At 63.2% G+C, this 26,018-nt stretch overlaps 1 protein-coding gene and 1 long non-coding RNA gene across 2 annotated transcripts in view; one reads left to right on the top strand and one right to left on the bottom strand.

Annotated features, from left to right (window-relative positions):
* Positions 1–15,503, bottom strand: part of MID2 (midline 2) — a 161,504-nt gene extending 146,001 nt beyond the window's left edge. Inside the window, exon 1 of the mRNA XM_075896588.1 lies at positions 15,378–15,503. The gene's annotated coding sequence lies outside the window, so the exon portion shown is untranslated. The remainder of the gene's footprint in view (positions 1–15,377) is intronic.
* LOC142818248 (uncharacterized) lies at positions 15,401–25,663 on the top strand. Its single transcript, XR_012895624.1, has 3 exons — positions 15,401–15,526; positions 16,249–18,152; positions 25,520–25,663. It is a non-coding gene; the product is annotated as an uncharacterized LOC142818248 (long non-coding RNA).
* Positions 25,664–26,018: the final 355 nt, after the last annotated feature.

Here is a 26,018-nt window from a genome sequence, read left to right as displayed (position 1 = left end):
ACGGAGCTAGCAGAGGGCCGGATGCCGATGGCTCAGTCGCCCTTACGCCTTCCAGAGGTGGGTGAGCGCTAGTTAAGTGAGGGGGAAACTAAGGCACAGAGAGGCGAGAGAGCAAACCAGTGTCACAAATGGGACTAACCTTCCGCTTCCTGCATCCCGGGGCCCGGCTCAGCCTGCTGAACCAGAGCGGCTTTCGTCCACCGCCCCGGGCCCTGCACGGCGTTCTAGGCAAAATCCCACAGATACGCGAGGGGCCAGAACCCCACTGCAGCGGCACACGGCCCCCTCCCAGCACTACCCCTGCTCCCGAGGGGAGCCCTGCATCCCAGCAACGACCCCGTGTGAACGGTTCCGGCAGCTCCATGGCTGGAAAGATCCCCCCCCCCCAACTCCAAAACAACAGCTCTTCCCTTGGGTCCAGCTGAGTGGACTTGCCCCTCCCCCACATGACGCCACGGCCTCGACCACGCCCCAAGCACCATCTCCCTGCTGTCACGGGTGGCACCAGCCAGAGCTGTGGTGCCTTCGTGTGCCGACAGGCCCACCTGCCCCAGCCCCTCAGCGCAGGCCTGGGGCCAGGCTGGTCTCGCGCACCACGGTGCAAGGCAGCAGCCATCTGGGGAGAGCCGTGGGCGTGCCCCCGTGGCTGGCTGGGTGCGCGGTGCCGGGCTGGCTGGGCCACACGCCATCGCCAGGGCTCTCCGAGCGCCTCCCCCGGGAAGGGCAGAGGCCGCCCCTCGAAGCCACAGTCCCGCGGGGCGGGGGGTAATTTCGGAGCTAGGGGAGTCTGTGCCCAGACGGGGCGCTGTGGAAGCCAGTGGGGCAGGGTGCGTTCTGGCAGCTGGGGAAAAGGGCCGGGGGGCACTTTGGAGGTGCCCCACTGGAGGGGGCGGCCAGGAAGGCCAGAGAGCCGGGCCGGGGCGCAGGGCACGCAGGGACGGTTTGACAGGCAGGAGCGGGGCAGCCTGGGCAGGACACAAGTCAGTCCTAGGGCCAGGCCGGTCCCTCCCCCTGCTGCCTCGGCTCCCGCCGCGCGTTTCCACCTCCAGCTCCTAGGACAGCGTCTCCGGAACAGGCCTGAAGCCCAGAGCAGCCGCTGGGATCACGCAGGGGCAGCCCCAGCACAACTCCTTGAGCGCCAGGGGACGGGCGGCAGCATCCCGGGGACCCGGCTTCCCAGCCCAGCTGCAGACGGCTGCAGCCGCTCAGTCGCGGGGCTGCTTGTGGCAACATGCCTAAGCCCGTCCCTGCATATCGGAGGATCTCTTCCCACCCGCCAGCGCCTCGGGCCGGCGCTCCTCTTCCCGCACCAGCCCAGGGAGTTTCTGCAACCCCGCACTGCAACCCTCAGACCGGCGGCAGCTGCAGCAGCCTCGCCAGAGCCCCCGGCGCACTGGGGAGCGTGGCAAAGCAGTGGTGCCCAAGCACATGTGGAGAGAGGCAGCCGACGCCAGCGCTAGCTTTGCCCTGGTGCCAGTCCCCAACCCCCGCTCCTGGCGGTGCCGTGGCAGAGCCAGGGCAGCAGCCGAGTCAGCTTTGCCATCATCTCCGGAGTGCGGACTCCCCCATCCTCCTGTGCGATATCTAGGCCTGCGCCCACGGCAGCGACTGGGCTCAACCGCTGTCTCACCACCACGCTGGCTACTCTTCACCGCCGCGGCTAGCAACTCCACCGGGCTCCCTCTGGCCCGTCCGGAGCGCCGGGATCACCACAGCCCCCTGGCCTCAGCTTCTGTCACTAGCCGAGTCGCGAGGCCCTGCTGAGCTGAACCCTCCTGCTGCCTTTTGACTAGCGCAGACTTGGGCAGCGGGTACGGAGAGCGGGGCCCACTCCCAGGACTCGTTCGCTCCCATCGGTGGCACTGCAAGAGCCGCAGAAGGAGCCCTGAAGAAGCCCAGTCTGCTCGGACCTGAGGCGAAGAAGGAGGGTTCGCTGCCTCACATGAGCAAAGACTCGGCGAGCAAAGCTTATAAAGGGAAGATCCCTGCACCCTTCCTGGGGGAGTCCCTGGGTGACTGGCTAGTAACCCTGTGTGACGTAGCGGGGAGGTACCTTGCTGGTTGCTATGCTGGGAAGTGGGTTGTGAGTGACCTCCACTGTCTGCAGCACAGCCCAGCAGGGCAGGGGATGAGTCATTATGCAAAGGGGCTTCGAACCTGTCCGACCAGTTATCTCCCAGGGAGCGGAACAATGGGAAGAAGGGGAGTGGAGCCCTGGCTGGGGGCAGGGCTGGAAGTGAGGGAGTTAGGGAGGTTTCTGGCTGGTATCATGGAGGAAGCAGCCTAGGAAACGGGCTGGGATTTAGGGGCACAGGCTCCCCCATCTCAAGGGGGGCTGAGGCATCCTAGGCCTGCCCTGGAACCAGATTCCATCTGTGCTGTATCCTGGAGAAGCAAGAAACTCCCTCTGTTCTACTGGCTGGGGGAGTCTGTTCGTGCCACTACAGGGGTGGCGGAGGCGGGGGAACCCCAACGCGCCATCACTCCCTGCGGTAGCTCCAATGGCAAGGAAGATCTTCCCAAGGGAACTGCGCCTGCCTGCTTCATGGCATCGGCTCCCGACCTACAAGCCGTGATCCCCAGCGGGGACGCTCCAGCAGCGGATTGGCTTCCGGTTGTGCACGTCCTCTGCACCGTGCGATCTTGCATGGCCGGCCGGTGCGAGGTCCCACTGCGTGCGGGAGGCCACTCCATGCAGGCTCCAGACACAAAGCGTCTGAAAATGAGTCTTGCTGGGAAAAAGTTGGGGAACCGGCTGCTTTCTGTCATGAATTGCTCAGCAGCTGACCACTCGCCCATGCCAGGAGCTGCCCTGTCATTTCCACCTTCCTTTCAAAGCACGGGGATGCGAAACAGCCTGACTCCACGAACTGCTGGTTTGTTCCCGACAGCCGCGCTTACGGCTCCTTTGCCGCCGGAAACCCCCCAGGAGCCAAACGTGGAAGAACCTCCACAAAGAGAACATTCCTTCACGGTCCCATCTGACTAGCAGTTAGCGCAGGCCCCGTAACACGCTCATTTTCATACAGTCCTATGGACGATCTCCTCCCCCACGCACAAATCTAATCTGCCTAAGTGCTCGGCCTCAGTGCTGTCCTGTGGGCATGAGTTCCACAGGTTCATTATGCCATTTGCATACTGAGCAGCAGATGTATTGATAGGTGTTCACTGGCATCCAGGCCTTTTGCCTAAGTAATTAGAGTTAATTTAGAACCCACCTTAAGTGCATGCATCGATCACACCCTGCCTTCCAATGCACATTCTCTTGCATCTGTCAACGCTGAATTTCACCTGCTATTGCTTTGCCATTCACCTGAGTGTATAAAACCGTCCTCCAATCCCTCCATCTTCTTGAGAACTGACTAATCACAATAATCATGGGTTTTCTGCAAGTTTTGCCAGCTCACTAGTCAACTCTTTTTGCAGATAATTAAAGGCTCTGCATGAGGCAGGGGCTCTGGAACACACAGAGTGTGATGGTGCAATTAAAGACGGTCACAAAGCATATGCACAAGAGGGCCAAAAGAAGCTCAGACCGGCAGCCTCAATTACGGCATGTCCTAACTTTGGCGGGCTTGACTTGGCGCCTTCGTACTGCGTGTGCATGAGAGTACGAGACTAATACCACCAAGCCCAGAATGGAAACCTGGAACGTAAAAAGCCGTCGGCAACGTTGAAAACGGAGCGTGCGTGTGTGCAGATTCTGACTCGTTTCCCGACTCTCCGTCCATTGTTAATTCGCGCTAAAGCTTTACTCTCCTCCCGTGGCTGCCTCATTTCTTGAATGACTCGCGGACTCGGACCAAGTCTTTTAGAAGTCCAAATGCAGTCATGATTTCAGCCAGTTCTCCGTTACCGGTCTATGGACATGCCCAGAGAATCCCGTAGGCTAGACATGCCTAGCTTTCCACATCCTTGGGTATCCCTGATCGCTCATGCTCAGCCCAGTATTTTCTAACTCCAGTTTTAATTATTTTCGCAACTATTTTCGTGGCACTGGAAAGGCAAACCCAGAAACTTACTGAGCTGCAAGTCCCTCTTCTCCCCTTTCTGAGATTAAAGGCGCAGTGGATGAGGTTTTACTCCTGCGGAGCAGCTGCCTTTAAGGAGTGATCCCGTGATCTTCGTGCAGCTCGGCTCTGAATTCCTCCAGCCTGGCTGGCAGCCGTCACAGAGCCCTGAAGAACTGCTGCTCCTTCATTTATCCCTCCGAGCAGACCTCGCGCTCTGCGTCCCTCACCTTTACCCAGTGGACTGAAATAATTTTGCTTCTCGGTAGCATCCTTCTCCTCTTCCGGTCTCCCTTTGCCCTGGCTACCACTCGATCTCTCACAGGCTTTAGTCTCCAAAGATCCTACACGGATCTCGTGGCCTCAAAAGGCCTCCCTGCAGAGAGGCGCAGGGAGCGGAGGCGGCGGGCGGAGGGGCAGCAGGACGGACTCGCTCGGGTCCCAGGAAGCAGGGGTGGGAGGGGGGCTGTTTGGGCAAGCGGCTCAGGGAAAAGGGAATGGAGGAAACCCGCCTGTGGCCACTGCCCCATGGTCCCTGGGCAGAACCCAGAGCAGCAGGCAGGCCGGGCTCCCCCAACCCTCCCCAGGCCACACAGCCCCCCCGGAGAGGCTGGGACCCCACCGGGCTTCTGCCCCGCCAGTGGCCTGGCCTCTAGGCCAGGGCGAGAGGGCCCCAGCGAGCCTCTGAGGCGACCCTAACGGCCGACAGGCACAGGGCCCCGGGAGCGTTACCTCCAGTATTCAAGCTGAACTCCTCCTCCCTTGGCTATCGGCCCCAGTGCCCCGTCCCGCCCTGGACACTGGGAACGATCCCCCCCCCCCCCCCGACAGGCTGCCAGCCCCAGCCCAGGCTCCAGTGTGCCACACGGGAAGCGGCCAGACTTGCCCGGAGCTGAAAACCGGCCTGTCTGCTCTGGGGCGGGTTAGGCGGGTTCTAGCAGAGACCGCACGCCCGGCCGCCGCTTGGATCCAGGCCCGGTCACACAAAGGGGGAAAGCAATGGGCAGCCAGCAGCCGCTTCTCTCGGGCTGCCGTGGCTGGGCATCCCGGTGCAGGGACAGCAGGACGCTGGCACGGCCTAGCCAGGGGCCACAGCTGTTTGCTGCTGCCCCGGGACACCCCCCGCCGGCACGCTGCTCCCCTAGAACGAAGAGGTCATCAAGTCCAGTGCCACACGTGACATCAGGTGAGTTACACCCGGAGCGGGCAGAGAAAACGGGCCGGCATCTCCGAGCAGCCTGGGTGAAGGCCCCTTCAGAGCTGGAGAAACAGAGCTGAGACCTCCCCAAAGCCATACGGAGCGTCAGGCCAGAACCAGGCAGCAAACCGCCACTGGCCCGCCCCACCCCCAGTGTCAAAAGAACCCCCCAAAGCGCCCACTGCCCATCTTGTCCCCAGCCTCTCAGCTCTGTCTCAGCAGACCACCCCGTCCACAGCAGGGCCTGTCTCTTCTACAGGCCGTGGCTTGCTCTGTGTCCAGCACCGTGGCTGTTGGTGGCCACAGTGACGCCGAACGAATGACCGCCACTCCCAGTACGGACCCTGAGCTCTAACCACTAGGGAACACAAGGGCACCAACTAAAGAAGGCTGAATTTCCTTGGGAGCAAGAAAGGGAATCTTTTTGCTAAGCCCAGCAGCCCCTACGCTTAACTCAGCCCCCCTTGGCATCTAAGGACACGTCACAGGCCAGATAATTCAACCACCTGCCATTTGTCGCTGCCACGTACACGTCTGCACGTCCGAGTTTGCCATCCCTGCACACTGACAGGCATCGCCCTGACGGCTGGCACGGCTAGAAACGATTTTCTGAGGTCTGGCCTGGAGTAGTTTTGCAGCAGAGCGAGGCTGCAGCGTCTCTCCGTCCAGCAGCTGCAGTGCCCGGCCTTCCTTGGGGGCACTTCCAGACGCGAGGCAGTGAGCCAGACTGGCAACGGACCTGCCGCCTCCCCCGGGGCCCGGACAGCTCTCCGTGACAGGTCACGTCCGCTATGGGCAGTACGTGGGATAACGCCTGCTCTGGTACACCGCGGTTTCCTTTACTGAGGAGAAAGGAAACCCCTTTGTAGCTGGCATTTCGGGGTTGCACTGAGCAGCGGAAGACACTGCAACGGTCACGGAGCTGGCGAGAAAACCCACGACATCCACAGGCAGCGTGTCCCCGAGAGCCGCCGTGCCGCTCTGCTCTCCAGAAAGCGCCACGGGGTGGGGGGGCACTTCTCCCAGGTCCCACACAGCAAACTCGACCAACAGCTAAGGGCTTCGTGAAACCGCCATGAAAGGGCAGGAGGTCAAGTCAATTCAGTCCCCCAACGCCCAGAACAGACTTCGGCTCTCCCGCCTCGCCAGGCACTGGGAGCGCTTGGCGCTCAGAAAGTCCTCGGTGGCATGGGGCAAGCTAGTCTGCATGTGCACAATGCCGTTCAGCCATGGATCTCAGAGCTCTGCGGACAGACACTGCTGATGCAGCCTTACCGCTCTGGACCAGCCCACAGGCGGCAGTGACGGGCATCAGAGACAGCCGGGTAGGTCAAGGGAACACTGAGCAACAGGAAATTAGGTGACATGCCCATGGCCATAGACAGAAACAGAACCAGGCCCACTGGCGCCTCGCCCCCATCTCACCACCAGCCCACACTCCCGCGTGAGAGAGAAGATGGGCGGGGGTGAGGCGAGGCGAGGCGGAGGAGGCGGGAAGAATGCATGAGGCCGAAAGGGGACGCAGCAAACAAGGAGCTGGCCTGCACGTTGCAATGGATATCAGCGTCCCAAGGCACGTGGGACTCCAGCTGTGGTTCGGTGACATGACCAAGCCTTTCCACCCCCCGCCCGGGCTGCCTTGTGCCCACAGCCGCACGCAAGGCGCCAGCCGCACACCACCCCTGCACCAGCATTGGGATGGCCCAGAGCACGCAGCCTGTCCAGTGTCACCTAGCGCCTAGCTCCAGGGACTGGCGCCAATCACCTGGCACCCGACGGGCTCCCGCTGGCTGGTAACTGATTCAGTGCCTGGGGGCTAACAGGAACTGTCCCTTTCATGCGGGCCCCGGAGCACCAAGGCGACACCGGTAGGAAGGCCAGGACCTCGCGGCTGCACGGGGCTCCTCACGCTAGTGCAGAAAGAGTCACGATTGGCCTGTCCGCTCAGGTCGGGCAGCTGCGTTCAATCCAGCCCGGGCCTCGCAGCCTGGCACCCCTGCCCGAGCGCCGCCTCGCTGCGTGTGGCCGGCCGACCGCAGTGGGCAAACGGGGGGGGGGGGGGCAGGCTGACCAGTTCCTTCCCAGCTGGTGTAGGCAGGAACCTGGCCAAGGCAGCGGCTTTGGACTGGTCATCCGGGGGAGTCCCCTTTAAGGAAGGGCAGGGTGCCCGGCTGTAGCTGTACTAGGCGCTGTCCGAGCAGGATGGCCAGGCAGGGAGGGAGGGGGAGTTTTCCAAACCTCTGGGGATGGGGGGTCTGGCGGAGGAGAGGTGGGGGGACAGGAATCAGAACACTCTTTGCACGTGTTCTCTTGAAGGAAGGGCCGAGCTCGCAGGGGGGAGGGAGGAGGGAAGGGAAGGGAGTTTGGGAAGCGACGCCAGAGAACAGTGCGGAGACCGCCCGAGCCAGGCCTGGCTCCTGGCCGAGAGCGGAGCGCTGCGGGGCTGGTGGGGAATCGCAGGGGGACTGCAGCCCTGCGAGCCAAGGAGCAGGGCGGCCGGCGCAGAGCTGGAGTGGGGCACCGGGAGGGGCCCGCTAGGCCCTGCCCCCATCCTGCAAGGCGACAGACACTGGCCCCAACCAGCCCTTCCCCTGCACGTGCAAAGCCCCCAGCACCCGGCAGCCGCCAGGGAAAGCCAGAGCCCACTGCAGGGTGGACAAAGCACCCCAGGAGCGCTCAGACGTTGCGGAGCGTCCCCTCCCCACCCTCGTAACGGAAAGCCCAGCGCCGGAGAAAGCAGGGCCCCTTCGCTAAATGAACAGGCCCGTCTCGGGCTCCGGCAGGCTCCGGGGGGCAGGGTCCTGCCAGCGAACAGGGAAGGTGGAGAGTGAATTGCAGACTGGCCTGTCAGACCAGAGCCACGTGGCCCCGAGTCCCCTGCTGCGCGGCTCACATCCCTGGACAAACGTTTCCGCGCCGGGGAGGGATTCCCGGGGCTCCCGAGGCGTCAGACTCAATTCATGGGCCTGAGGAGACGGGAACAGGGCGCCAGCGCTCACACGCGGCTAGCTGGCGGAGAATGCTTGACAGCCCGCCTGGGCCCGGAACGAGCTTTCGGTGTGTGTGCAGAAAGTTTAGGAGACAGACAACGTGTGGGAAAGCTTCTCCCCGGAACGTCGGGCCGGAAGAATTCCAGAAACGCCCAAGCGCCAGCTGTAAGTACGTGTCAGATGCTTTCAGATAAACACAGCGCTTTGATGCCGACCGTGCCAATAAATCTCCGCCGCGACTCTCCGGCTCTGGATCTCTTCTGCCCCGCGTCTCCCAGCGCCTGCTGTCACCCTGCGCCGCGTCAGAAACCCCGGCAACCCAGGCCAGCGCTTCGCTAACGCTCCGGGCTCCCCGGCGCTACTCCCCGCTTTCCGCGGGGGCTGGGCACTTTCCCCAAGCCCTTCCCCTGCTCCCAAACCCAACACGGCCCTGCCATGCAGGAAGGAGGGGAGCGAGTCCGAGCTAGGGACGGGTACTGCCCAGGCTCAGGGAAACCTCGCAGCCTGGGGCCTGTGCCTGGGAACCGGACATGCCTGGCTCAGGCAGCAGCCGACTGCAGGAGCCTTAGGAGACCCCCGCCCCCGCCCTGCCCTGGGAGGCAATGCAGGCACCCCCAGCAGGACGGATCGCCACCGGAGCACCCTGCACGGGACCCGAGGAACGCACTCGGCCAGCCGGCCTGAGCCCGCTTCTCTCCTGACGCCAGCTAACGTGCGCCCTAAGCAACGTAACTTAACCGCAGGTGTGTCCCCTCCCCCTCCTCTCGGGGGCACCGCTGGGAACCCTCCAGGAGATGCAAACCAATCGAGCAGGCGCCGCACAGAGCCCCACAGACCTGGCCCTCGGGGCACAGCCCCATGGCTCGGCACAGCCGTTGGGGAGCACAGTAGCCAAGAGCCTGCTGCTCCCCAAGTCTCACCAGGCCAGTCACACAGCTGGATTTCCTGGGGCCACCACACACGTTTCTCAGGCTCAGTGGCATCTCTGGCTTGCGCTGAAGGAGGCTGCATGCAGGTGGCGTCTTTTTCAGCATCTTTGCTCTGCACTCCCATGAAGCTTTTCTCCCAGCCTGCTCAGATTACGCTGGTGCTGAAACAGGCCCTTGTAACGGCCCCCACTTGCTCCCCAGAGCAAAGACTTTTTGGGGGGACTTTGCTCTGCTCGATTAACCCTGAACTGGACTGAAATGACATTTCCTTAGGCCATTCCCGCCGTGTGGTCTAGTTACCGTGTCTGTAAAACAGGATATAAACCAACAGACTGACTGAGTCAAGTCCCTATTCAACAGGCGCTCCGGTAACAACGCACCTGTCAGTCGGGGACCCCCAAGAGGCGAGAATCTCGCCCCACTCCGACCCGACATCGCAGATAAGGAGCTCCCCAGCTATTGGGCTTCGCACCTCTGCTCTGAGACGCTGAGTCCCATCTCCATCCTGACTCCAGGGGCACGTCCGCCCAGAGCGGCTGCAGCAGACTCCTAAAGAGCTGTAAAGATCAACACAACTCGCTCGCCCTGCGTGGAGGCTCTGGGGACACAGGGAGTTTGGCCGCTAATGTGCATGGCTGACGTCCCGATGCACCAACAGGCGTTTTGCTGAGAGGCCGGCGAGCCCCAGTCCAAAGCACGCGCGGCGCTGGGGAAGAACGCACAAGCACGCCCTTTGCACCCGGCTCCCCGCATGCTCCTTTGATCGGCGGTACGTGGAGCCTGGTCGGACTTCCCTTCGGGCCGGGCCGCTGTCCCCCGGTCCAGAGCGCAGACGTGCAGCAGGTGGGGAGAGGCGGCATTATTAAGCCTGGCTGCTCGCAGGAGTATGCGGCGCACGTCTCTCCCTCTGGTCATATCCTAGTTAGCGCAATGTTAAATAATGCATGTGGGTTTTATTGGGAAAGACTCTCCAGCTCCCTTAAGGAACGTTTGCTGCCTATTCGGCGGCGCCGCGCAGAACCGGGCTGGAACGGGCCGGATGCTCACACTCCTGCCCCAATTCACACGGCGAACAGGGCACAGCCCGAGAGCTAATGAGCGGAGAGCAGGAGGCAGCCTCTGCCCTCGACCACCAGGAAAGCGACACACGGCACGGTCCGGCACGCTGCTTGGCTCGCCCCGCGCCCAGCTCCGGGGAGAGGCTCACGCGGCCGCGCGCTCACCGCTGCTAGAGAGGGAGCGGTCCTGCTGCCAAGTGATCCTCCCGATTTCCTCGCCGCTGGGCTGAGAAGCCAGATGCAGCTGGAGTCTCTGCAAGCCAGCCCGAAGTTAGATCATCGGCCTCGGCCTTCTCCCCTCCGGACTCAGCCACTTGAAAACCATCCCTCCTCGTGCCCTGCCCGCAAGGGAGGCCGCCTCCCGGGCACAGTGCGCCGGGACCGGGGGACCGGGCGGGACGGCGCGAGAGGCAATAGCAGCACTAATGAGATGAGCTTGTCAGGAAAGGGGCAGGCGAAGGGGGACGACGTCGGCCTCGTGCCCTTCGCTGGTTCTTCCGAGAGCCGAGTCTTCGCGGCTGGGTACTCAGGCCCTGCCCGCCCTAGGAGACGCCTTCCACAGCCGCTACAGGCAGGCAGACAACCTTCCCCGTCAGGCGGCCAAGCACAGGCAGTGACAGTCCCACCACCAGGCCGGTACCCGCGGGGACAAGTGGCCAGGGCTGGGCACAGACTATTGCAACACACCCGGGGGGGTTGGAAAAATCAGTCGGTGGAGACCTGCTGCCTCCTGCCAGCTCACGTGGTTTCTCCTCCCTGGGGGGGGGAAGCTTATTTTACATACCAGCTATTACGGGGGGGCCTGTTTGCAAGATTCTGCTTGGTGGAGGTGGAGCCGCTGAGCCGCTCGGGGCCCCAGGGCTGCATCCTCAGCCATACTCCTTCCAGACGCCCCGCGCGTCCCGCAGGGTCCCCGGGGAGAGGCTCCCTGTCACATGCCACACCGGACGCGTCGCGGCACTGACGGGCATCACGTGACAGCGCGCCGACCAGCAGCGCCTGGAGGCCCCAGGCCAGGCCGGGAAGCCCAGGGAGGAGGGCAAGAAGGGCCGTGCGGCCCCAGTGCCATTCCTGCTCCCCCGCGACTGCAGCTACAGCCCGCGGATCTGCCCACCTGCCCCTGCAAAGCCACTTGCCTTCCCTCTTGGCCCCCACGGGGTCTCTCAGGCAGCCGGCTGCAAGAGCTGCCAGCCCCACCCCCGCGCCCTGTCCAGGTGTTCAGGGGCGAGGGCAGCAAGCCCCTTTGGAGGGGAGGCCCCAAGGAAGCGGGCGAGAAGAGAGATGCTGAGCGAGGGCAGGGCACAAGCAGCGCCAGGCTGGGGCGCCCACCCCGCCGCAGCAGGAGGAAATGGGGCTGCCCCTCCCCCCGCCCAGCTGTTGCGTTCAGTTGTGGCTCCCCGGCCTGTTTCCTGAGAGGAGCCGGGCCATCCAGCCATGCCAAAGGAGCTGCCTGTTACCCCAGCCAGCCCCTCACTCCTAGGGGCTCGGGGAGGGGCCACGGAGCACGGGGGGTAGGGGCCTGGAAGCCAACAAGGGAGACACACTGGACTGAATCCGGCAGGGCGCTGGCCCCTCCTGGCCTGGCCCAGGGCGGGTCTGCAGTGCTGAGCCGATCGCTGTCTGGGCTACGGCCTCGTTCCGCTTCCTCCTCTGCAGCCGGAGAGGGTCAGAAATGCGCCGGAGGCTGCGGGCGAAGGAGTTCCGCCGACGTTTGCTAACAGGCGCCTTGGGAACACAGGAAGCTGGAATCTGATTCAAGAGCTGAGACATTCCATTCCCGAGGTCCGGCCGGCCGGGGAGCTCTGCTGGGCCGGGAGGCGCTCTCGCGGCGCTGCGCCCACGAAGCACAACATGGCTACTTCGGCTTCACGCGAGCGCTAGAATTCTTCCTGCGATAGCCGATCTCCCCCGTGTTCCTGGGCCCGTACGTCCCAGGCCCGTGCTGTCGCTACATGTACACGGCGCCGCGACTGAGTAAACAACACGAACAAAAGGCCCAATAAGGTCACTCCTTTCCTTCCCCGCTGTGGATCTGCTCATTAATCAGGGTGACTAACAGAGTTGCTCATTTATAATGGATGACACCAAACCAGAGCTCTCATTAAGCCATAACGTACAACTGCTCTCGGGAAAAATAATAATAAAAAAAACCAGGCAACTTTCCACCAGCAGCCGTGAAGCAGGGTGCTCTGCAAATCCAGGGCTGGAGGGGCCCCGTGCCCAGCACCCGAGCTCCAGGAGCGATCGGAAGCCGGGGTGGGCTAGGTCGGGGTCTTGGCAGGTACCCACCCAGCACCAAGGGCTCGAATGAGACCGAAAGCCAAAGCAGCACAGCTGACAAGCATTCCGCTCAGCTGGCTGCGAGGGGCTGGCAAGCGACGCGACTCGCAGCTCGGCAGCCCAGCCAAAGGGCCAGACCCAGGCACACCGCAGCTCGGGGTCTGCACTCCCCCCCAAACCGCACCAGGGTTTCAATACCCCAGGAGGAGGCTCCAGCGGCTCGCTGGCTTGCGGCAAGGACCATCTTGGGTCACGAGGTCAGTGGCATCCGTTCACGGCAGTGCAACGTGCAGATCTAAGCCCGTCTCACCGTGAGCAGAACTCAGCCGTACACGCTTCCGCTCCGACGCGCCCGTCTGCCTTGCCCTTGTGCTCCGCCCCGCAACGCTGCAATGGCTCGCCCCCCGCAGCAGACCTGCCCCCCAGGACAGAGAACGGTCTTGGCTTCTTTTAGCAGTGTCAAGTGCCGGGCTGGAGGCACCCACACCCCAAGGGGCCGGTCTCTTGCCAGCATGGCCTTCGCTTGCAACTGGCTGCTCGGCGTTCGTGAAAACCAAAGCACTTCCACTTGGCACCCGCCTGCCCAAAACGCTCCTCCCGGGACACGCCGTGGGACAATTCTCCTCCCGGCCCGAGACATGCCAGGTGGACCAGGACACGCAGAAGAGACTGAGGAACGCCCAGCAGGGAGCGGACACCTCCCCCAAAACAAACCAAAACATCCGCCAACCTTTAGGAGCAAAAATACGCTGGGGAAGGTGACCTCCCCCCCCGCCCTCCGCATGATTCAAAACGACAGCCCGTTTTTTTTAAGAGTCAGACGCCAATCGCGAGCCAGCCCGTGTTCTCGCACACGTATGTCTGTCTGCACACAGAACAGTTAGCAGTCACTTAGCGTGTCGTGCCTCTGCCGGGGACGCTGTCGGATCCCATTATTCATGCAAACGGGCTATTGCAGCGGCTGGGCTCAATCAGCAGCAGCGGCAGCTTCAGCAGAGCAAGGTTCCCAAACCCGGCAGGGTAACTCTTAGCAGAGCAGGCAGCTTTCCCTTGGCCCTGCACGAGGCTGCTGCGGGCACAGACTGGTCGGCATTGTGTGTAAACCTCGGGCGCGCCCAAGCAAGCCCCAGCGCCTCTCTGGGACGCCGTGCAACCCTCCTCCGGGCTCGTCACCCCGCGCGCGGCTCCTGTCACTTGTGTGCTTTGTGCTGTCGTAGGGAGGCAGGTTGTGGCGTTTCGTCAGTGCTGAGCAGCCTTTATTATTTATTCATTACAAGGAGAAGCCAAGGGAAAAGCAACACAAGCAGATTCCTAACAACTTCTGGGCAGCAGCAGTGACAGACACGGCACAAAGCAGCCCAGAGGAAACCGAGGCAGCTCACCATTGCCACCTTCAAACCCGCCCGTCATCGGCTGCATGGGGAATGTTCTCGCCTCCCCGCTGCTGAGCAGGACTCCAATGCCAGCTGCCCACAGGGCACTCGGCCTGTTCTACAGCAGCGAGACGGGGGTGTTCAATATTATTCGTAGGAAAAAGGCGCCATTCAAACCCAGGCCCAAGTTGGCTCGGTCCCCAGTACGAGCCGCGGGCACTGCTCTCCGCTCCCCCAGCATGCTGTCCTCCCTGCACCCAGGTAGGGGCCACACAGTCTAGAAATCCACCCCACCTGAGCTGTAGGGGGGCCAGGCTACCAGTGGGCTAAGCCACGGCAGCTCCTGGAGTGGGGCAGTTCTAGCCAAGTCACTGCCAACAACCACCGAATCACAGCTGCAGAACGCCTGTCCCCTAGGGAGGAGGCATTACACCCGCAGCCCCCAGGAACAGGCAGCGCCTAGCCCAGGAACATCCCAACACACCGAGGCTGGAGAGAACTGAGAGGCACCGACTGCAAGCCAAACCCCCAGCCCCGCTGAGAGCGCTGCCGCCAAGCACCGGCACCGCTGCGCAGATCAATAGCAGCAGGCTAGTCGCACGCGGAACAGCTGAGACATACACCTTGTGCTTCCCCACAAAGCTCGCCAGCCAGGCGTTACCCCGGCGCTAACCCAGCGCCACTGCCAGCCTCGCAATTCCACCCGCACGCTGCGCTTCCAGCCCAGAGCTCTCCCCGGGAGAAGCAGAAAGTCAATCGAAAACAAGAGCAAAACATCGGTAGCAACACCAGCCCCGGCGTCACTGTGCAGAACGCCAAGGAGCCTGCCCGGTGTGCCCGCGGGCGCCCACCCGGCTCCGCCTGGGAGTCCACAGCAGAGCTCCCCCCCCCCCCCCCGAACTAAACTTTGTGGCCACCGAAGCCCCCGCCAATCCACCCTGCTGCCCAGAATGGACCCAGGGCTCCCGGGCACAGACCCCCAGGCTTACAGAGGGGACAGGCCAGAGCCCAGCCGGGACAGAGGCCGTGCATCTGTTATTGTGCACCGGGGGGGGGGGGCAGCTGAGCCCGGTGAGGGGCAAGATCCAGATGTGAAGAGCAGCACGGCCCCCCCCTCACTGCTCTCAGCCGGCAGGAGACCTGGCAAGCGAATGGGGGGAGCCGCTTCGGGGGGGGGGGGGGGCTGCCAAGCCACCGCTCTCCTCCCCGCCAAGGGAGATCCCGAGCAGCTTTGGCAGAGCACGGGGGGAAAGGCCTGGGGGGGGCGGTGACCATGCTCTGGGACCCGCCAGCCCTGCGCACGGGGGTGCTGCCCCCGCCGCCCTTCCAGGCCCGGCCCAGGCCAGGCTTAGGACGCCCCGCCTGCCCCGCGCCCAAGGACGCTGCCGGGCCGGGACCGGCTTGCGCCGCTCGCTCGCCCTGCGCCCCAGCAGCGAGCCGGGCCCGGGCCGGGGGCTGCCCCGGGGAGCCGGCTGGGGGGCGCTGCCCGCCCGCTCCCACGCCCCAGCGGCCTCCCTCGCCGCGCCCGCCCCGACCTACCAGCGGGATCCGGCAGCCGCCCCGCCGCTGCCCGCTCATCTTGGAGGCGCAGGAGAGACAGCGCCGGCCGGGGCGCGAGCGGCGGCGAGCGGGGAGGCAGGGCAGAGCAGCGCCGCCTCCCGCCCCGCCTCCCGGCTCCGCGCCCGCAGGTGAGGGCGCACGGAGCCGGCGGCTCCCAGCCTCGGGTCTGCCCCGCGCGCACCTGGCACAGACCGGCCCCGCCGCTACCTGCCCGGGCCAGGCCCCCGCCCAGCGCCGACTCTCCGCGGCTCCCGGCCAGCACTGCGGGGACCCCTCCGGCCGCGCCCGGCCCGGCCCGCCTCCCCCAGCGCGCTGGCCATTCGCCCTCCCCGTAGCTCGGCTGGCGGCGCGGTTGGTGCCTGCGGGAAGAGGGGCCGGTTCCCCTCGGAGCTGTGGTCTCAGGCGCTCTGCAAACTCAGGCAGGCCCCGCAGCAAGGCCCCACTGCCGCTATTCTGGGCAGGCTGGTCACCCCGCCCACCCGGTCTGTCCACCTCGGCGGGGACCACGCTCCACTCGCTTCTGGCCACAATGAAGGAGCGAGGCTTCCACAGGGCCGCTGGCTCAGCTAATAACCCTTGAAACCGCCCAGGGTGGCTCAGGGGCTGCGTTCCTAGCAATCCCCCCGGCACAGAGCAGGGTGTAAAGGGGCCGTGAAGGCCATTCCCCCTGCCCCCAGGAAAGTCCATTTCCGAGGTAGCTAGTTGCACCCGCTGTCAGGCCAAGGCCTTCACAGAGACCTGTGGAGCTGGTTTTTATTATCATTCATTATTCCAGGGGAGGAGACACTAGACGCTGAGACTCAATTTCTTTGTCTTGACACTTTCGATGTGTTTGCTTTTCCGTTTGCAGCTCGAGCTGAGCGCGAGGTTATTTCCCCTTCTCGTCAGAAACTGAGGAAGGGTGTTGGGTGCGTCTCGTACGTTGGGAAGACCCGGCTCGGCTGGGATTGCGGTTGCTGTTGGGTAAGCAGGCCGCTGTAGTCACCAGGCAGGCGCAGAAGGGGGAAATGCACCCTACAGACAGAATACTGCTCCCCCACCCAACAGCTCACTTGTACCCGCCCAGAGTGTGTGTTGGGCTCTGCCTCTTTCCTGGTCGTGAGCAGTTCCCAGGTGATGGGTCACAGCCCCGGTGAGATCCCTGGGTCGTGACGCTCCCCCGGGTGTGGAGGCCCCCCTTCTACAGCCGGGCACGTCCCCGTGGGGACCGCTCACTGCCGGCAGGCACCACCTGCAGGACTCTGAGGATGAACTCACGGCCAACCTCTCCTGTGCCGTTTGCGGTCACCCCATCCGCTTGCAGCCTCAGGAAATGCAGCATCCAGTTCATGGCTCAGCCACGTTCCCCTACTCGGCCTCCGTGCCCTGCGAGGGGAACCCGCACCCAGGCCCACTGTGTATTCAGGGCCCCCACTTCAGCAGATGGGTCCTTCCCTCTCTGGCCTCGCTGCTCTCAGGGGCTGCTGGTTCCTTTTTTCTTCCTGCCCCTGCCAGTTCCCCAAAGCTCCTCCCCAGCAGTGAGTGGAACCGCACAAAGCCCTTCCCTTCTCTCAGCCCTGCCCAGCTCCTGCACTGTCCTGGCCCCACCCACACCTGCCCGGCTGAGCCTCTTCCTTCAGCTGCATCCACCCCTGCACCTCGCTCCCTTGCCCACGTGGTGCCCCAGGCGTGATTGTGCAGGGGGTGCCATTTTAACGTGGCGCCTTCCATTCTGCCCGGGTCGCGGGAAACGATGCCACCCAAAATGGGGCCGTGCAGGGCAAAGGGAACCTCTGGGCAAACCTTGTTCGAGTGGGCGGGAGGGATCGTTCTAGGAAGGAGACTTTGCATGCAGAGCGGTTCTGGGCCCAGCTGTGCCATTAGCTTGCAGTGGCTATGGCCGCACTGCCAAACATGGGGGAGGGCGGCTTGTTCTCATGTGTGTTAGTTACCTGCTGTGAAATCCACAGTGAGACGAGGTGGCTGGTGAGCTCAGCTCTGCATCCCTGCTCAGACCTCACCTAACGTCTCTTGCGTCTCCGCTAGGGTTCCGCAGCGCGGTCGCGGCCGCGGGTCCGTCCCCCTGCACCAAAGCGAACCGAGAACTGCTCTGGGCCAGGATGTGAAGGGAGGGAGATGCCCAGCCGCCGCCGGGGCCAGGTTCGCCTCCCCTTGCCACCGGTGCGTCACGCTGCGCGTTCCGTCGTGTCGCACTGGAATCTCGCCGGGGTGAGAATCCCGGCCCATCCTGTGCGCTGAGCGGGCGTGAATGATCTCACAAGGAGCCAGGCAGCGGGCGGGCCGGCTGTGTCTCTGTTGGTCTGTCTCGGTGGGCGAGGGCCTGCCCAGCTTGGGAGGAGGAGAGGGGTGATGTGGGACACAGCCTGGTCTAAGCAGTGGCAATGCAACGCGGCGGGGGAGAAAAGGCCCTGTGATCGCAGCATGGACTCGGGGGACGAGTCAGGCACAAGCCAGGCCGTGATGAAAATAACGAATCCAAGGAAATCAGAAAGGCGGCCACAGGCTCTGGGATGGGCCCTGCAGGCTTCTAAGCCAGGGCGAGCTGTAAGGGGGCTTCCTTTGCTGCTCTGTTCAGACTCACTGTGTCGAAGAGGAGTGGGGTGTCCCGGCCGGGTCTCAGGCTCAGAGACCCAGAGGGGGGAGCCCTTCCAAGACAGCCCTCTCTGCGGGCAGCATGTGGAGCAGCCAGGCATGCAGCATCCTGGTCTCCCAGCTCAGCCCCGGCACGCACGCCGCACCGCGCCCTGGAGGAAGGTAAACAAGCCGACAGATGCACAGCGCGGGCGGGGGGTGAGGGAGGGAGAGCCGGAGTAGCAGCTCTGGTTGGAGGTGAGGAGGAGGGAGAGCGTGTGTGTGGGTCTCCTTATCTGTGCAGATCTTTCAGAAATCTGCCGGAAACCTCGCCACTCCCCAGCCAGCGCCGGGGACAGATGTGTGCGGGTGTGCCTCGCCCCTGCTGGGGAGCCATCTGCCGAGCGGCGGCTCACCCCGTGCCGGCGGGTTGCCGTCCATTAGGATGGAGCTGCACGGCAGAGGGAAGATCAATAGGGTTTTGCATCCTTCCGGCGGCTCTCCTTTGATGTCCTCCCTTGCTGCGCTTCCCAAAGAGGGAGGGTTTGCGCTGTCCCAGTTTCTGTTCATTTCTCCGTGGTCCTTCATGAAGCGCTGCCTGGGCCCAGAGCCGCCTTTGGTGGATTCCTCCTTAGACACCAGCGTGCTCACCTGACAGATTTTACGGAGCTCTGGGGACCCTGAAGCGAAAGAGGCATTTTCCGTTCGCAAGCCGTTTCCCTACGCGATTGACGGGGGAGAGGGCCCTGTCAGGCTGAAAGGTGCTCCCTCGCGCAGCTGGATCCCGGCAGCACTGGGGCTGGAAGTGCCGGGGCCATCTTTGGCAAATGTGTGCAGACAGCTTGTCTGTTCGCTCTCCTGTTTAAAACAAAAAAGCAGATGGCCAAGGAGGGGAGGGCGTGTGCCACCCCCACCGGGCTTTGCCCTGCCCCGGTAACGGTTTGGAAATGAGTCACATGCAGCGTCGACCCCTCGGGGCCGCGGAGGCACCGGCTCGCCCAGTGGAGTCCTGTTGGGGTGGTTTTCAGCAGAGACTGCGGGTACTTGCCTGTGCCAGGCCCTGGGCGCCCTGCATGAACAAAACAATCTCAATACACTGCCCAGGACTCCCGCTGCATGGACAGGGCCCTGGGGCAGAGAAGGGACGCGCCTTGCCGGGGTCCCCTCGTGAATCAGTCAGAGCCAGAATTAGAACCCGGGGTTCCGGAGCATGTTCGTATTACTCCATCCGCAGCCTGGGCAGGTTCTGCGACCTTGCCTGGCTCTAGAACGCCTGGTCTGCCGCGGCCCGAGCCACTGGTGGGTTTGGTTCCAGGAGATCGTCTGGGCTCGTATGGTCTCTCACTTTCCAGCACTGAGCCATTGCTCCAGGTTGGATGACTCCGTTTTTCCAGGTTTCCTTAGCGCCTCCTTCCTCTCCACTTCCAACCCCAAGGCATGTGCTTTTGAACCCTCGCATGCACACGGATCAGCAGCTTCTAGCTGGCAAATGGAGTGGGTGCTAATGCCGGCCCTGGGGGTCTCGGATGGCCCTGCAGTGAGCCACCCAAACCGCCCTGCCGCAGGCACTTCTGGCTTCCCGTTCCCGTCGCTGCGAGGCATCGCCCGTCGGCAGAGCCCACCAGCGCTCTCCCGTTCGGCTCGCTCCAGAGGGGCCGCAGCGTCCCTCGTGTCTGGCGTCGCTCGCCCAGGGCAGCGCGTTACCTTCCGGAGCCCGCCGGGCGCTCTCGGCCACGTGCCTCGAAGAGTCGCCTCTCGCGCTGGGCCCAGGCGCGCTCAGCAGCAGGACAGTGGGCAGCTGGACGTCAGCCCCTCGTGCCTCGGCCTCCAGACAGCCCTGAGCTCAGCGTGGACACCCGGGGCAGAATCCGGCCCCAAGACGCCTCTGGAAAGCTGCCGTGGCCACCAGGAGATCGGGCCCAGGGCGATGGGCCGCCTGGCTGCTCCGTGGCTGGACGTGGGGCGCGCTGCTCACCCGCAGCCCTCCCGTCTCTTCTCATCTCCAGAGGCCGTTCCACTGTGACGCTGCCGCACCCGCAGGGTCTACTGACGCCAGCGCCCCACGCAGGGACGATGGACTCTTCGTAAGGGGGGTATGAAGCTCCACCCCCAATGGCCCCACCCTTCTCCCGCCCCAAGCCCCACCCCCAGCAAAGCCAGAAGCTGGATCCTGGCTGGGGAGCCCAGGCCCCTCCACATTCCCTGGCGATAGCTTCTGGCCTGGCAGCCTCCATCTGGCCTGGCAGGGAACTTGGGGGACAGGCACTGGGATGGGGCTGTGCTCAGCTGGAGGGCCTGGCAGGCTCTTGCCCGGGCGGCAGACCCTCGGGGGGACCCCCCGCTCCTGGTTCCACGCATGCCTCCAGCCCCCAGTGCCCTAGACGGACACGTCCCAGCCACCTCTGACCCAGGCTGATCGCGAATCGAGTCCTTCCCGCCGGCCGCGCGGCTTCCCAGCAGCCCTGGTGCAGGAGGCACCGTGGGGGCCAGGCCGCGGCCAGCTGCCAAGCCAAAGCCATGCTGGTCTCAGAAGAAACAACGTTGCGGGGGGAGCAGAGGGAACCATCTTGGAGGCTCTTTTGGTTTAAGGATGTTTATTGAAAAACGTGGTTTGGATGAAGCCTTTGCTTGGCTGAAGACGGTTGCAGGAGGGAGAGTCCATCGATCACAGGACGGGCAGGGAGGCAGCCCTGGCTCTGTGTCCTGGCCTTTGCTGGCCCGAAGCTGGGAGTGGGCAACGGGATCTGGCACTGGGCGGTTCCCTGGTTCAGTTCACTCCCCACGGGGCACCTGGCACTGGCCACTGTTGACCGACAGGACTCGGGGCAGGACGGGCCCTTGGTCTGACCCGGCTTGGCCGCCGTGTTCTGGTCTGATGCCCGCATCATCACCGGCTGCCCCGCGCCCTGGCCCGGGCTGCAATACGCTGCTAGAAGGGGGCTGGTTTCACCATGCGGCGCTGCTAACACCCTCCGCAGCTTCTGCTGCATGCGCTTCGTTCCCTCTCCCCGGGCGACTCCTCGCGCAGCCGAGCCAGACCCGCCTCAGAGTGGCCGGGCGGGGTCAGACCAAGGGTCCATCCAGCCCGGGGTCCTGCCGACTGGCCAATGCCAGGTGCCCAGAGGGAGGGAACGCAACAGGGTATCCTCACGTGACCCTTCCCCTCTCATTCCCAGACACTTCAGGGCCAGAACCCGGGGCCGGCCTTAGGCACCTGCAGAGCTGGCAGCTGTGCCGGGCACCGTGTCTGGGGCACCGCTGTGCCGCGTAGGCCAACCACCAGCCACGGGCAGTGCCAGCTCAAGCAGCCCCTCCCCCCAGCCCCTGGTTCCCGCGGCCAGATCCCCGGCGTGTCCACCTCAGGGTGCGTTTCGTTTGAAGGCCTCAGCAAGAGGGCTGCAGGTCCCCGGAATGGGCTACGCCCCCCTGGGGGCTCCAAACTCCCAAGCCAGACCAAAAATAGCCCGTCCCCTCTTAAAACCAGCCACGCGTGTGACTTTGGGTGACTTTCCCGGCGTGTGCGGCTCTGATTCGTGCTCTTGGAACGCTCACCGCTTTCATTAGTCAGAGTCCACCCGCTCTGGCCAGGGTCCAGCCCCGCGGAGCCTGTGTGTGCCGGCGGGACGGAGCCTGCCCCATTCCCGGCAGAGCAGGAATCTCCAGGCAAATGCTCCTTCGGGCTGCCAGGCCCATGAGCCGAGGCTCCCTCTTGTGCGTTCCCAATGCGCCCCCTGCTGGCAAACAGCCTGACGTGCGTGGGCGGCGAGGCGGGGGGAGGCCAGAGGGGCTGCAGGAGAAAGGGGCAGTTCTGGAGAATGATGGGGGCAGGAACAGGCTGTGGCAGAGAAGGGCTGCTGAGGGGTATGCGAGGGCCAATGTCTCAGCCTTTCCAGACGGCTGGCCCCTTCGCAGGCGTCTGAAACTCGCCCCCAACTTGCACCTCGCCTGATCCCGACTTGGTGCAAATCAGACGTCAGCATCCCAGCGCAGACACCCTGACAACCGGCCCTTCTCACTTAGGCCACGTAGCTACAAGGTAAATCATCTGGCCCGTCAATCCGGTACTTACGTTTCCGTGACAGTCCATCAACCGTGTAAACGAGTCACCGTCTGCAGGAAACGTGGGTTTGCACGGACTTCACTCCTGCATGTCATGGAGCCTGTTGTCAAGCCAGGGAAGCGGCCGATGGGTAGCCCCGAAAGATCTCTGTGCACCTCCAGGTGTGTACGTCTGGCTGGCTGAGAACCCCGCCAGGGCAGGGTTTGGCAGGGGGTGGTAAATAAGGCCACATGTTGGATGGCGGGTGTACACAGAAATACTAAATAACCATCCACTGAGAACTGTCCCCCTGGCACACCCGGAAAAGCCAGTGTGTGGTCACTGACGGCTGTTTAATAATGCACGGCCGTGGGGCGGGGCGGAGTTAAGGTTACAAAGGCATTTCCTAGCTTCTGAGTGCGGGCTTGCCCCTCAGGAATGTTCTTTCGTGCATTTCTTCACCACTGCCCGTTTACCGTGCGGCTGCGTCTGGAGGGAACAACCAGGCCCTCAGGGAGGAGCCCAAAGACAAGGCCCGAGGTGGATGAGATAAACAGGTTGGGGGAAGCAGAGTCACAAACGTACCTAGTAAGGGGTGAGCAATTCGGAGCCTCTCCCCGCCTTTCCCAGCATCCACCCCGTCCTGAGAGCAGCTTTCCTCTCTGCCCCATTGACAGATCCCGCTGGGGTCGCACAGAGTCCAGGTGTGCTACACAACAGGCCGAAAAGGGGCTGTTGCCGTCTCACCAGGGCCGACCTGTCCTCTCTGACCCTGGCCCCCATGGTACGCCAGGAGGGGTTCGTAGACTTTCTTTCCCCTGCTCCGAACTTCGCTAACCCAATTCACATCAGAGATTTGTGGTGGTTCTCACACCCGCTGGCGGGGTGTTAGCCCAGCAGCCTGGAGGTGAAAGGCTCCGTGCCCCATTATCAGCCGCCCGCTCGTTCATCTGGGGAGCAGCGTTGCTGGGCAGGTGCGGGGGCTGCGGCAGAGAATGTCTGAATAGGAGGAGTTCTTGGGCAAGTCCTCTCGATAGATGGCCGATACATTTAGTCCACACAACAGGCGGTGCCGCCGTTTTATTCCTCCCCCAGCGCATCCTCAGCCATCGAGAGCCAAATCCCGCCCTGGCCTGGGAGCACTGTACCCTGCGTGAGGTGAAGGGCTGCGCGAGGCGCGGGGGAAGGACGACCGAGCCTGAGATACACCGTGAGGCGCAGAGAGCAGCCCTTTCCCGCTTTGGTGCCTGCTCCCGGGCACGGTCCGCAGCTGCTCCCTGCCAAGCGAGAATGAGACGGGCTCCTATCCGGTGTCCCCACGACTGACCTGGGGTGGGGAGGAGAGGCGCTATCGAGGTTCCCTGCATGAGGACGCCCGTGTTAGAGAAGCTGTAAACATCTGTGTGGATGGGGGCTGCCCCCAGAGGGCTGAGAACTGGCACTCGAGTACCCCTGTGTGGAGCCCAGGCACAGAATCGGCTGAGGTTTGCTGTCGATGGACCCGAACAAAACGAGAGCCAGCATGAAGCAAAGCAAGTGCGTCTCTTGGGAAGTGATTCCACGCCCTCTAGGGAGCGAAGCGGGCGGCGGCGAGGCTGGGGGAATGCCGGCGGAGCGGAGGAGTGTGCAATGCCAGGCGGCAGCCAAAGTAGCAAAGGGACGAGGTGAAGAGAGGGGTATAGCCAGGACCTGACTCGGCTCTTCTGGGCTGGGGACAGCCTCCCAGACAAGCGCCCTAGAAACCATCGGAAAACGGGAACCGCCTCCCACCAGTCCTTCCCCAGGGAGTCGGGCAGCTCTGCGCATCCTCCCAGGGTTCTCCGCCGGTGAGGCTGTCGACCTGCAGGCGGCTCACCCCTTCCCCTTGTTTCAATACGCGAGGGGATGGCCCTGGGCCGGGTGCTGGGCGCTGTGACGCACCCTGGCGCCCTGAGGCAGAGCCACGTGGGTGACCCGGGGAGGCCTCCCGCGCTCACTTGCCCTTGTACGCTGCAGCAAACGGTGCCCGGGGACACCCCGGTACCATCTCTGGCCCCGCTAAACGGGGCAGGGCAGCAAGGGGGTTCCGACAGGAGTGACGCTGCAGCAGCAACCAAACCCTGCAGAGCCTGCACCCTGCACGTCCTTCCGCTGCGCTCCCTGGCTCCCGGGTCTCTCCCACACACGCCTCCTGACCCCCAAACCGTCCTCTGACCGGCACACACAGACCCCCAAATATTCCTCTCACAGGCGCACGCGCACACACACAGACCCCCAAATATTCCTCTCACAGGCGCACGCACACACACACACAGACCCCCAAATATTCCACTCACAGGCGCACGCACACACACACACAGACCCCCAAATATTCCACTCACAGGCGCGCACACACACAAACACACACAGACCCCCAAATCGTCCTCTGACGAGCACGCACACACAGACCCCCAAATATTTCTCTCACAGGCACGCGCACGCACCCACACACACACACACACCCTGACTCCCAAATAGTCCTCTTACTGGCACACATGCGCGCACACACACATACACACAGAGACCCTGACCCCCAAATATTCCTCTCACACACACGTGCGCGCGCGCGCACACACACACACACACACACACACACACACACCCCTTCCAAATACTCTCTCTCACTCTCCCTCTCACCGACCCATCACCTGACCCGGCGGGCCCCCTCTTTCTCTTGGTTCTTCTTCCCAGCCAGGCCTCTGTGCTCTGTGTCAGCAGCACATTGGTGGTCCCCGCTGGCGGTATTCTCTAGGCCAGCCTTGCCAACACCCCCCCAGACTGACTGAAAAATGACCCCTCCTGTTCCACCGCAGGCTGTCCAGAGGCAGAGGCAGGGCGAGAGCCAACGCACACCAGGGAAATCAACGTACCTAATAGCATTAGACTAACTGCTGCTCTCTGCTCCCTCGCCCACGGAAAGGTCGCGGAAGCTGTGCTAGGCGCTGGTGGCCTGGCAGGAGCCTGCCGGGTACTAGTCACTTCAGGTCAAGGCCCTGCAGGCGCTCTGCTGTGACGTGCCGGCCGCTCCGTCAGGGTCTGGGTCCCAAGCGGTTAACGATCGGAGGAAATAAATTAGCGGTGGCGCGCTGATTAAACAGTGATCTTTTTATAGCCCGCACGGCGCTAGCAGGCACACCATTGTATCGCGGCGATTGTGCCGGTGCTTTGCTGTCAGACCAGCTAGTCTTTAAATGGCTCTAGCCCTGAGCACCTTATTATTGTAGTTTTGCCTCCTGGGGGGCAGAGAAATGTGCTCCTAACAGCACCCCCTTTTAAGTGCATGCAGCTTTGACTGCAGAGAGAAACAACCACAAGTCTTGGTTTACTAGGGCCTTCACAAAAGCCTTCTGGTTCCTCTGTTGGTTTTTTAGCGTGTCGATGAATGGAAGTTTTTAAATCCCTGTCAGTCGGCCAAGATTTACCAGTTGGGCCGTGTGCAGCCTAATAGAGGCCAGGGAAAAACCTCTTTATTTTCCATTTATTGTCTTATCAGATAGAATGCTTTTAACGATGTCACGTAGCAGCAGCCACCACGTACGTTGCTGGAGCCAGCTTTGGCGGATGACGCCGTGACCCGGGCGGGTCGTTGCCGCGACACCCATGCGGAGGACAGGCTGGAATAATGCGTCCAGAAGCAGGCAGGCCTGGGAAGTTTCCTTTCCACCTCACCCGGCTCTCAGCAAACAGGCACTGAAAGGGGGAGGGGACTGATCATGCAGCGGGATGGGGTCAGTGCCGGACAACTTGAGCATAAGCAGCATCAGAGCACCCACTGCCCAAGCTGGACACTCAGCACCTCTGACACGGCCACGCTGGGATGGGGCCAGAAGGGAGGGGCTCAGGGTGCAAGAGGGGACTCCAGCCTAGTGCAGGAGGTTGGGGTGCGGGAGGGGGGAGGTCTGTGGGAGGGGATTTGTTGTGGGGGAGGGCTCAGTGCTGCGGCATTGGGCTGGGATGTGGGAGGGGGTGCAGGGCATGGAATCCAGGTAGCT

This window comes from Pelodiscus sinensis, chromosome 13 (genome assembly GCF_049634645.1).
Source record: "Pelodiscus sinensis isolate JC-2024 chromosome 13, ASM4963464v1, whole genome shotgun sequence".
NCBI classification, from domain to species: domain Eukaryota; kingdom Metazoa; phylum Chordata; order Testudines; family Trionychidae; genus Pelodiscus; species Pelodiscus sinensis.
This window is presented reverse-complemented; position numbering and strand designations above follow the sequence as displayed.